This window comes from Amblyomma mixtum, chromosome 2 (genome assembly GCF_055824585.1).
Source record: "Amblyomma mixtum isolate Tamu chromosome 2, ASM5582458v1, whole genome shotgun sequence".
Taxonomy (NCBI): Eukaryota; Metazoa; Arthropoda; class Arachnida; order Ixodida; family Ixodidae; genus Amblyomma; species Amblyomma mixtum.
The window spans coordinates 93176518-93187313 of record NC_143013.1 but is presented as its reverse complement, the minus strand read 5'-3'; positions in this window follow the sequence as shown (position 1 = coordinate 93187313).

Sequence of the window (10796 nt, the reverse complement as noted above, 5' to 3'; positions counted from 1 at the left end):
GCCTATGTTCTCCGAATTGACTCCTTTCTTTTGCTTCGCGACTGATGTGTGTTGATGTGCCATGGTCTCATTCATGTTTGTAAATACCTAATCTACAGAAAACATCGCATCATTGTAATAAATACCATGTTGAAAAAAAAAAGTGGCGATAACCTACTGTTCTTTTGCTGTGGCCAATGAAGCTGGTCTGTTTGAGCCGCCGCGGGTTCAAATCTCAGTGGCGGCAATATTTCTGTTTTTGTTGAATTTGTCGTTTGCGCAAGGTTACTCAACGTCAGACATCACATAAACCGGTGAGCTGGCTTGACCTCGTGAAGTAGAGCTTTCGAACTAAAAGTGACGTCTAGCATTCGCAGTACTTTTTTGTGATCTTGCTTTTTTTTAATCCAGCATTGAAGTAGAACTCAAAAATAAATGGACGTTGAAAAGTCAAACCCTCCTCGCTCTCAGAGTTCAAGGGCGAACATATCTTTCTGCTTGACGCAAGGCATTGAGAACAAGTTTGTAAAGTGGTAAAAGACAGACTGTATTAGATGAAAGAGCAATATATACGAGTACCCCTATCAGAGCACTCTATATGTACTGCAGATGCACCTGTAATAAGTTGGCGAAATTAGTCGCTCACAGCTCGTGGTTGATTATACAAAGAAGAGACGAATGGAATACTGTGCTGTGAGGCATACAGCTATAAAAGAATTCCGAAGATTCAATTCATACCGAGGTCGTACATTGGATATTACACTATACATGTTTTAATTGCATACGAAGACACGTGGCATCTAATGAAACGTGTCGTATGAGGACGTGTGCCGAGAGAGACGTGTCCTGAGAGCAGGCCAGGAATAAAAGAAAACCTTAACGATGAAATTCCTAAAATGCATTTTAAAAGTGAATAGTCAATATTGTTTAAATTAACATGGCCTAGTATCATATAGAGCTTACAACCGCTATATCAGCACTAGAAACAACATTTTCTGCACTATTTTCGTGTGACATCTCAATGCACTTTTCAGGCAGTTTACCTCTTCCTGTCCAGGGAAGGAATTCCGGCCGTAGGTAGATTTTCCTGGAAAGTGTAGTGAAGGTCCTTGCAGGCTCCCGAACGGTGCCACGAGTTTCGGAAACTTGATGCGCACGTTGACAAGAATCGAAACTCCTTCGAATACCAATACTTTTTTTAGCGCTTGCTGTTTGCCGGGGCACTACTGCGCATGTGGTTCCTTGTAGATATGTAGCGCCCTCCTTTTGACGCTTCGAGAGCACAGCCAACACTCTCCCGCATGAGGAAGAAAATAAAGACGCCGCCTGGCTGTGCCGCCTGAAGCCATGGCTTGTATTTCTGTTCTGGCCTAGATCCGAGACAGCTGTCTCGTTCCTTCGCTGCTTAGGCCTAAGCCTAGAGACGCATACCTCTGACTAAAACAAACCTGGCATTCTGACTCACGTAGCTTGAAAGCTGGCCGGTAGAATTGAAAAGACCGTATTTCCAAGTGACTGCATTAAAAATGTAACTATGCGAAGACGCGGTGAAGGATCGACAGTCATCTTGCCGACATTTAGAGCATGAAGGATGTCAAAAGTGGAGAAACCCCGTGTTCACTGTGCGAATCCGGTGCTCTGTTTCCTTGTTTGTTAAGGTGCTGTTTTTCTCTTCTTAGTCGTTAGTTTCCTCTGCGCATCAAGAAGCACGTTCTATTAATTATCCTGATCTCATGACACGATAGGTGTTTCTCCATACGACGAAAACGTGAGGCAGGTGTGAGTTAATTCTTAAGTGCACATATCAATTGCTCTATGTTTTCGTGCCTAACCTTACCTCATGTTCGTAAAAGATCTTATTTGATGGTCATGTATTAAGTGGTCTTGATTTACATACGAGGCATATTGTGGTAGGTATCGACTCGTATGCAGTTGTACATTTATGACAGATATGGCTGCATGCAACACGTATAAATTTTTTCAAAATAGCAATGTTGTGCGCAAAAGCTCGTGTGTAGCACATTTAAATGCAGACAACACATGTTTGTGATAAATATAACGTTTTTATAGCAATTTTGATTTATTTAAAATCAATTTATCTGAACTTTTTTCATCGATATAACGACCTTTCGCAATGATTTCTGACCTGTTCGAGTCACGCAGTCGTTATTTTTTAAGAAACATGTGGCGTGTTGAGAACTAAAGAAAATAACGTTATTTCTTACTAATTACTTCAGTCCGACATAGTCAGCCGAAAGAATAGGAAGAGAAAGTGCCTTCTTCGACATATCCAAAAGGTGACTTCCAATCTTTAACCTTGGAATTCCTCTCTACCATGACGTTACAACCACATGGACAAGAAAGCGACAAGGAAACACACGCATGCACGTCCACAGTTTGTTTCAGCTAAGAGTGTCAGGATTTTTGTTTTAAATATGGTTTTTAAGTTTAAAAAGCTCATTTTTTGGCGGAACACTGCGTCTGGCATAGCTTAGAAGATTATAGCTAAGAGGAGCGAGCTCTCAGGCTGGCTCACTGATACTGCGTAGTTAGCGTTTAACTATTGCTACTAAGTCGCCTATTTTAACTGCTGCACCACTGCGCCAGCAAACGTATGAGCAGTTCGCGAGATCTATGAATGTAAATTGACTGGTTCCCCATGTACTGGCACAAATCCGTTAACAATAATATGGCGTCTTAGGAAGCGGATCTACAACAGAAATTGCAGCCACAGAGAATGTTAACGCATTCAGATGACCCACCTTGGATAGCCTAAGAGTTTTGAATAATAGCATTGCAGCCAGTTGAAAATAATATTCGTGTCAGTTTCAGTTCATGTAAGGTCTGCTGGTATAGCAGCTCTTGAAGGGTGCTTTAATTTACTCCGGAGGACTCGGCTGCAGGTTAGACGTCTTTCACCACTCCTTCACAAAATTCGCATCACAACGTACTTCAGTGGCGCATAGTAGGTGTTAATTTCTTCCTGGCGAGAAAAATATTCATGACTGGAGTGGCATAATTATATCCACGCTTGCGGTTCGCCGATGCAGTAGGGCGAAGGAAGTAGCTCCTCGTTCTCAGCGCATCTGTTTCTATTGAATGTCTCAGCAGAGGCACTTCGTCTCTAATTAATATGCATCTGCACACAACTAGCGGAGAGGTAATCTGTACTCATGAAATACGTTGGGGGGCAGAAAATTACCTCGAGTAGGTTCGCCAGGTGAGTTGAGTAGTAATGTTTAGCAGGTTTACTAAGTCCACAGTTTCGTTCCCCATTACAACAAATGAGTCTTAGCCTGTTTGTGCGTTCAACCGCAAGTTCCCTTCCTGCAAAGGTAAAGCTAACATTACTCACTTCTCCAGAGTCAGCTATTTCACTCTGTAGCTCGTCCGGCATTCTATTCGCACTTTCAGCAATCAAGAGATAAGAATACAAGCCAACGACCACACCAAAAAAGATAGGGGCACGCATCATCTTAACTTAAAATGTAACAATCACCAAAAAACCTGTGTCCTGGATATTTTATACTTAGACCAGTTATGCCTACCCCACTTGAAAACATCGGATGCTTTATCCTTTTTATTTCACTCAATGTCTTCATTCCGAGCATACAGATTTGGCGGTGGTATCATAGCCAGATGTAAGTATAGACCCCAGAGATAAGCACAAAACTCATTTCAGGGGGGAAAACGACGCCTACCACTCCCAGTACATTTTATGCTCCACGTCTTCGGTAACCTACAATTGAATGAAAAGGGAAAAAATAAGTTGACGTTGAAAACTCAAATCCGCATAGATCTGAGGGTCCAAGGGCGAACATATCTCTTTGCTTGACGTAAGACGCGAAAAACAAGTTTATAAATTGGAAGTAGACAGACCGTATCTGTCAGGGAACTGCACATGCACAAGGCATGCACGTGTAATAGGTACTGAAATTAGTCGGTCACGGGAGGGATAGCAAGTGGTTCAGGACTCATAGGATAAAAGTGTTTTTTCAATGAGGACCAAAAACAACGAATGCAGTATGTTGTGATGAGGTGTATTTCTATAAAATGGTTCCGAAAATACAACTCTGACGACGGTCGCACAAGCGATGTTGCGATATGCAGCTTTTGGTTTGGTTTATTGGGGTTTAACGTCCCGAAGCAACTCAGGCTATGAGGGACGCCGTAGTGAGGGGCTCTGGAAACTTCGACCACCTGGGGTTCTTTAACGTGCAAGTACACGGGCCTCTCGAATTTCTCCTCCATCGAAATTCGGCCGCCGTGGCCGGGATCGAATCCGCGTCTCTCGGGTCAGCAGCCGAGCGCCGTAACCACTGAGCCACCGCGGCGGGTATATGGAGGTTTTATTTCTCATACGAAAAGATGCGGCATCTAATGAAACGTGCCTTACGAGGACGGATGCTAGGAGAGTCAAGCAGGGCAGGAATAAAAGGAATTCTTAACTGTGAAATACCCAAGAGATTTCCAGAAAAATGAGTAAACAGGAAAAAAGCAAAATTAACTAATACTAGTACCATGCAGAACATAAGCTCGATATCATCACCGCTATGTCACCACTGCAAACTTTGTGTTGTGCATTATTGTTGTGCGACATTTCATTGCGCTTTTCAGCCATTATGGTTATTTCCCGGAATAGAAATTCAGGCCATAGCTAGAATATTGTCTCAAAAAGAGCATTAAATGTTCTTGCTGGCTCTCGAGTGGCGTAACTGACATTCTGAACGTCAATGAGCACCGTTAAAAGCATCAAAACTCCTTGGAATACGACAACGTTTCCGCACCAGCTGTTTACCCGAGCATTATAGCGGATGTGTTTTCATTTTGTTGCGTAGGTCTGGCTGAGTGAAACGTAGCACTATGTGTCACGTAGCTTCAGAAGTGGCCAACGGGAAAGAACGGCCCACATTTTTCAACTAAATGTATTAAATATGTGCGTAAATGAAGACGCGCTCGAGGGTCGACAACAGGTTTCGTTGATTTTTAGAGTAGGAAAGATGTCAATAGCGGGCGAACACGGAGTTGACCGTGCGAAACAGGTGCTGTTTTCTTTTTCTTTGGCCTTTTAAAACAATACGCCAAAACGACTTCTTACTCGTTGCTTCATTGCGCGTGTCACGAAACACGTTCGACTTAAACGCATACAGTAATGGGGCGATAGGTGATGCTTCGTACGATGTATATGGGAGGTAGAAGTGAATTAGTCACAAAAGTGCATAAATTAACTGCTATGCGCTCTCGTGTCTCGCCTTACTTGGTGTTCAGAGTAGATCTTAGTCGTGGCTGATGTAATAGTTGGTGCTGAATTACATACGAGACAAAGTTTCATGGGTGTCAACTGGCATGCAATCGTACGTCTGCGACAGGCATGGCCCGCATAAATTTCTGGAACACAGTAATGTGGTGCGGTGAACCTTATATGTACCACATTTGAAAGTACACGATACATATTAGCGACGGAAAAACTCGTTCGTAGCACTTACGATTTCAAATGAGATAGAAATCAATTCGCACGACATATTTCGGTAATTATGAAAAACATTCGGTAAGGTTTACGGCCTATTCGATTCGCGTTGTCGTTATTTTCAAAGAACCTTGTGGTGTGTTGCAAGAGTAGGCAACGTCATTCCTTATGAATTACTCCCATCCAACATAGTTAGCTGAGAAACCAGGATGGAAAGGTTCTTCTTGCGACGCATACGAAAGTTACCTCGGAGTCTTTGACTGCAAAACTCCCGACTACCAAGGAAACAGCCACGTGGGCCGAGAAGCGACACACTCACACACATGCACACACACACACGCACGCACACACATGCACGCACACACACGCATGCACGGACAGACACACACACTCAGGCACGCACGCACGCATACATACACACACGCACGCACGAACGCACCCACACGCACACACACGCACACGCACGCTCGGACGCACACTCACGCACTCACGCACGCATACATACACATACACACACGTACGCACACGCGCACACACGTACGCACGCACGCACAAAGGCGCACACGGACACACACACACGCGCTCGTATGCACACGCGCGCACGCACGCATGCGCAGGCACATGCACACACATCCGCGCACACACATGCACACAGGCACACACGGACACACACTCACGCGCGCACGCATGCCCGCGCACGCAGGCACGCATGCACACACACGCACACAAGCACACGCAGGCATCCACTCACACGAACGCACACACGCCTACGCACGCGCACACGCACACGTGTACACACGCACGGATGGATACGCACTCATTCACGAACGCACACACAGACGCACGCACGCGCACGGACGCACGTAAACACGCACGCACACGCGCGTGCTCACACACACAGAGGGTGTTTCAGCTGACAGCTGACAGAAATATTTAAAATGGGACTTATGATCTGGTAGAGCGCTTTTTTCTGCTAGCATTTATTTTCGTATGTAACTGCGGAGAATCGCTAATACATGCGAATTAGTAGGCTTGTTAACTAATATTGCATCGTTAACTTCTAATGCTTACTGTTAAGCCCCTTATTCACGCGTTAGCATTGCAAGAGTCTGTGCAGATGGAAATGGTGACCAACGTCACGCGTGACGTGTAGCATGCAGTAGTGCATGCAGTAGTGACCTTGTGACGCCATCAGAACCTGTCCACCCTTGCAGAGGGCATCCTGCACACCGGTGCCAGATTTATTCATTATTCGCATGACAGGTACCTCGGGAAAGGCAACCTTGCTCTCTCAACCACGAACGGTGGCTGTGTTTGCAAGATTTTCCATTTTATTATCTTTTAGCACAATGAACAAATGCGTAATATTCAGATGATAAACTCTACAAGAGATGCTCTCAAGAGAATTTTATTGGACCCCATGGTTACACGATAAGGGACCACAGTCCCTCAAAAAATACAAGAGTACAGTTCGCGACTAGTCGCTCGATTACGGAAAAGCGATCACTCAAGACACGACGGCGACTCCTGTCGCCCTGCAAACAAAAGTCATTCACTGCACGTAATAATGTCCACAGTGTCCGTAATGTCCGGATACCGCGGGGGAAGCACGCTCCCTAACTAAATAAGAAACGCGCAACAACACCGCGCACTGCACACACTCAATACGGCAGGAGCCGTACGGTCACGCGGCCCCTGTCGACGGCGATGAAGCGAGTGCTCCAACGCCGAAGGAACTCTTCCTCGGGGAGCATCACTCGGTCCAGGCACGCCTGTTGGAAGAGACGCTTTCCATGCAGGCGCTTTTTTAACTTTTCAGAATGTGCCAGTTTTAAGCAGGAAATTGTTTTAAACCTTCGATGCTGTATACTTTTGCGAGCCTTTTCGCCTGACTTTTCGGGGTCATAATTTCACAGTGTAATGGTACCAGTTCGAATTTATACAGCTGCCTGCGACAGTAATTAAACGATGGATATGTAGTGTTAATGCAGACTGGCTGACAGTTGTCCTGAGGAGGTTTCAGAGGCGTTTCTTGACTTTGGTTTCTGTGAGTATCACCCATCCTCCAACTGAGGGACTAAAACTATGTAAGCAAGTTTCTTCCATGCCTTCAGCCCCAGCCGATATTGAAGGCGTCGCCTCCAGAAGGTAACGGGAGCGCGTTTGCCCTGTAAAAGGCAAATACAAACCACAGGACGAGCTCTCCTTGGATCATCAGTGGACGGCGAGGATTTGGGTCTATTGCGTGAAGTTTTAAACGATGCAGCTCATAAATAGCCCAACCCTCGGCATCCGGTTCTTTTATCGACGTCAAGTATAGACTGCCGGACGTGGAGAGGCGACAGTTTCCAGGGAGGATAATGCGCTGGCAATATTTCCAGGTCTGGCAGACACTGGGGATGTAGGCGTTTTACGGCATATCCAATCCAGAGTTACAGCAACGTCGTGTGAATGCCTTGTAAGAAATGCTTCTTGCCTTGAGCACGCCGGAAGACCATACGCTTTGTCTTCTGAGAAGTGATGACATTTAGCGGCAGTTAACCGGATTCTGCTGAATTCCGGAGGAATACATTAGCGAAAAATACCTTTCTAGACGAATGCGCTGTAAGAGCGAATCATCCAGTGTGCACTCTTCTAAATTCTGAGTTTTGGTGCATCCACTTCTCACGCACTGGAGATGGTAATCAGATGCTGTGCCATGAGGTTCCAGTACAACAAAATAAACTTCTTTCAATGAATGTTTGTACATGCGCCTGCAGTATGCAAGAGATTCGTGACATGTGTTTATGCCTGTAATCTCATTCTATGTTACTTATGCTTGAGACTGCATTTGATCGTTTGACGCACTTCTTTTTCTGGTATATTTGTGAATCAGTGAAAGCCACGCATGACATATTTTTTGATGGCTCGTTTGTGCATAGAAATTTAACGGCATGTACAGTCTTTGTTAAAAGTAACCAGGCTGCATGGTTTGCTTCTGATTTGTATAGTAGAGCCTTTACGGCTTTCCCTAAGGTCGAAAATTTATTTGAAGGTGAGGACAGGACAGGGGTTCTCCTTACCATACAGACATTTAAAGCTGATGGCTGGTATAATAGTTTAAATATACGACTGAGAAGCAAAACCATGCAGCCTGGTTACTTTTAACAAAGACTGTACATCTCAAGCGCCAAATTTCATGTGCTTCATTTCCCGTGCAAATCATATTTGTGTTCTTTTTTTATATACAAGTCTCCTTTCACGCTGCAAGCCATGTATAGAGGGGGCTCAGGCTGTTTCAAGTGGAAATGGTTTCCACTTTTTGCCTGCGCTAATACTCGTCATTTTTAAAGAAAATAAAACTCATGATTGCTTGATTGAATGATTTATTGATTGATTGATTTATTGATTGATTTATTGATTGATTGATTGATTTAATACCGGCGCTTTAGTGCGCTGAGACAAACCTGAAGGCAGGTCCACGGTGCCTCCACTGCTTTCTCACTCGTGTGAGATAGACGGTGGAGAAATACGAGATAAAAAAATTCAGGGGGGCACTTTGTTCACCTAAAGTGCGGTGAGGCGAAAGCCTTAAGCGCCGTGTTGCTGCTTGTGTCACTGATGCGTTACGATGTTAAGCTTCGCCTGTAAGAGTGAAACATGACAGCGTCTTGCAACGCTGCCAGGGAGCCCATAGAACGCCATCGTCCGTTCGGTTATAGGCCTTGCTCGTCGGTAATTTGGTTTTTGAGGAAAGGAAATGTATCTGTCTCGCATATCTCGGTGGACACCTGAACCTCGCTGTAACGGGAAGGGAGGAAGATGGGAGTGAACGAAGGCATCGTATCTACTAGACGCGCCTTTGTTCATTCCAAACCATCGAGGTTTAAAAGAAAAAAAGTGGCATGGCGGAGTGGCAGCGTGCTCGTCTCGCACTCCGAAGACCGGGGTTCGATTCCCGAACTCTACCAGTTTCCTACTCGGTTTTACTTATTTATCTGGCCTGACTAGAAGGGTTAATTAGGCTAATTGGAAAATTAAGGAATTAACTAAACTCAGCCCCACTTAATTTGAGCATCACTATACGATGCCTTTAATTGGTTGCATGCTTACTAGCCAAAGTACAACTGGCCCCGTTTGAAATTCGCGCACTGTGACGTCACGATCGTTTCAACCAATTGAAAAGCGTGACATTTCTGTCGACAACTCCTGCTTACAACGATGAAACATTAATAAAGGCTTCCGCCTTAATAACCCAAAGCCCCTTCGACGTAAGCTTTCTCAAGGAGTGCCAAAGCGCGGCAGTTGACCCCCCATCGCCTTGTTACCTTACACCTGAATCTGTGCACTGCACTGGAATGTGCTCACGACCCTTTTATGCCTTCAGGTGACCAAGATCAGTTTCTATCGATCCAGCATGTGTATACCCAGGAGCAGCAGATATCGGGTCATTAAACCACGATCCTGGTAACATTAATAAAGCAAGCAGTAAATTATGGCACACTTTAAACACCAGCTTACGAGAAAGTTACCCACTAGCTCCTGTTAATGTGGTCATATCTTTTAACTTGCCAGGTAACTTTTAAAGTTTCTTTTGGAAAAAAATTGTTTAACCGGGATTGTATTACTGCGGCACATGGGTAACAAAATTGACCAGTATCGGGAAAAATATCAAAGAAAGTTGGAAGCACACTGATGGAATTCACCAAAATAAGCAGGTTAAGTAAGTTCATTCTGACTCATGCTATGCTCAGCAATGCGGAAGGTGTTGTTTTTCCTTCAGTGTGTCTTGCACACTGCGACTTTTTAAATTTAACATATTGCTTATTTTACACTTATTTGGCCGGCTTTAGAATTCGGAAATATAGTTTAATTTCCACATAGGAGAAGTAACCATTAGACGCTCGAAATGATTCAAAGCAAACCTGTGCGTTTGAGTTATAACGGTTATGAGCGTGCTGCTGCATCCACTGGACTTTTGCAGTTCTTACGCATTCTGGCAAGTCGAAGGAAACTACGGCATTAGAGGTTTTTTTGATCTACTACTGCATAGCAACTTTAAGCTAACGTAATCAGATTTATGAATTTTGAGTGCACTGCTCAAACTTGGCAGATCTACCCAAACCAGTTGCAATAATTTTGCTGCCACAGTAAATCCTTTTTGTTCTCGTATTTTCCGCAATCTGCCAGCGGATGAAATGAGCTTTGATATATTGTCACGCAGAAAAATTCTGATATATTAGTTCAGCTTTCAGATACTGAAGACCACCGTCTTGCTTAGCGTTACTCTACGTGTTTTGGCTTCAAAATGTAGCAAGAATTTAAATTGTAAATAAGTGTCAATGTCTGTTTGTACACTCGTGAATAGCCC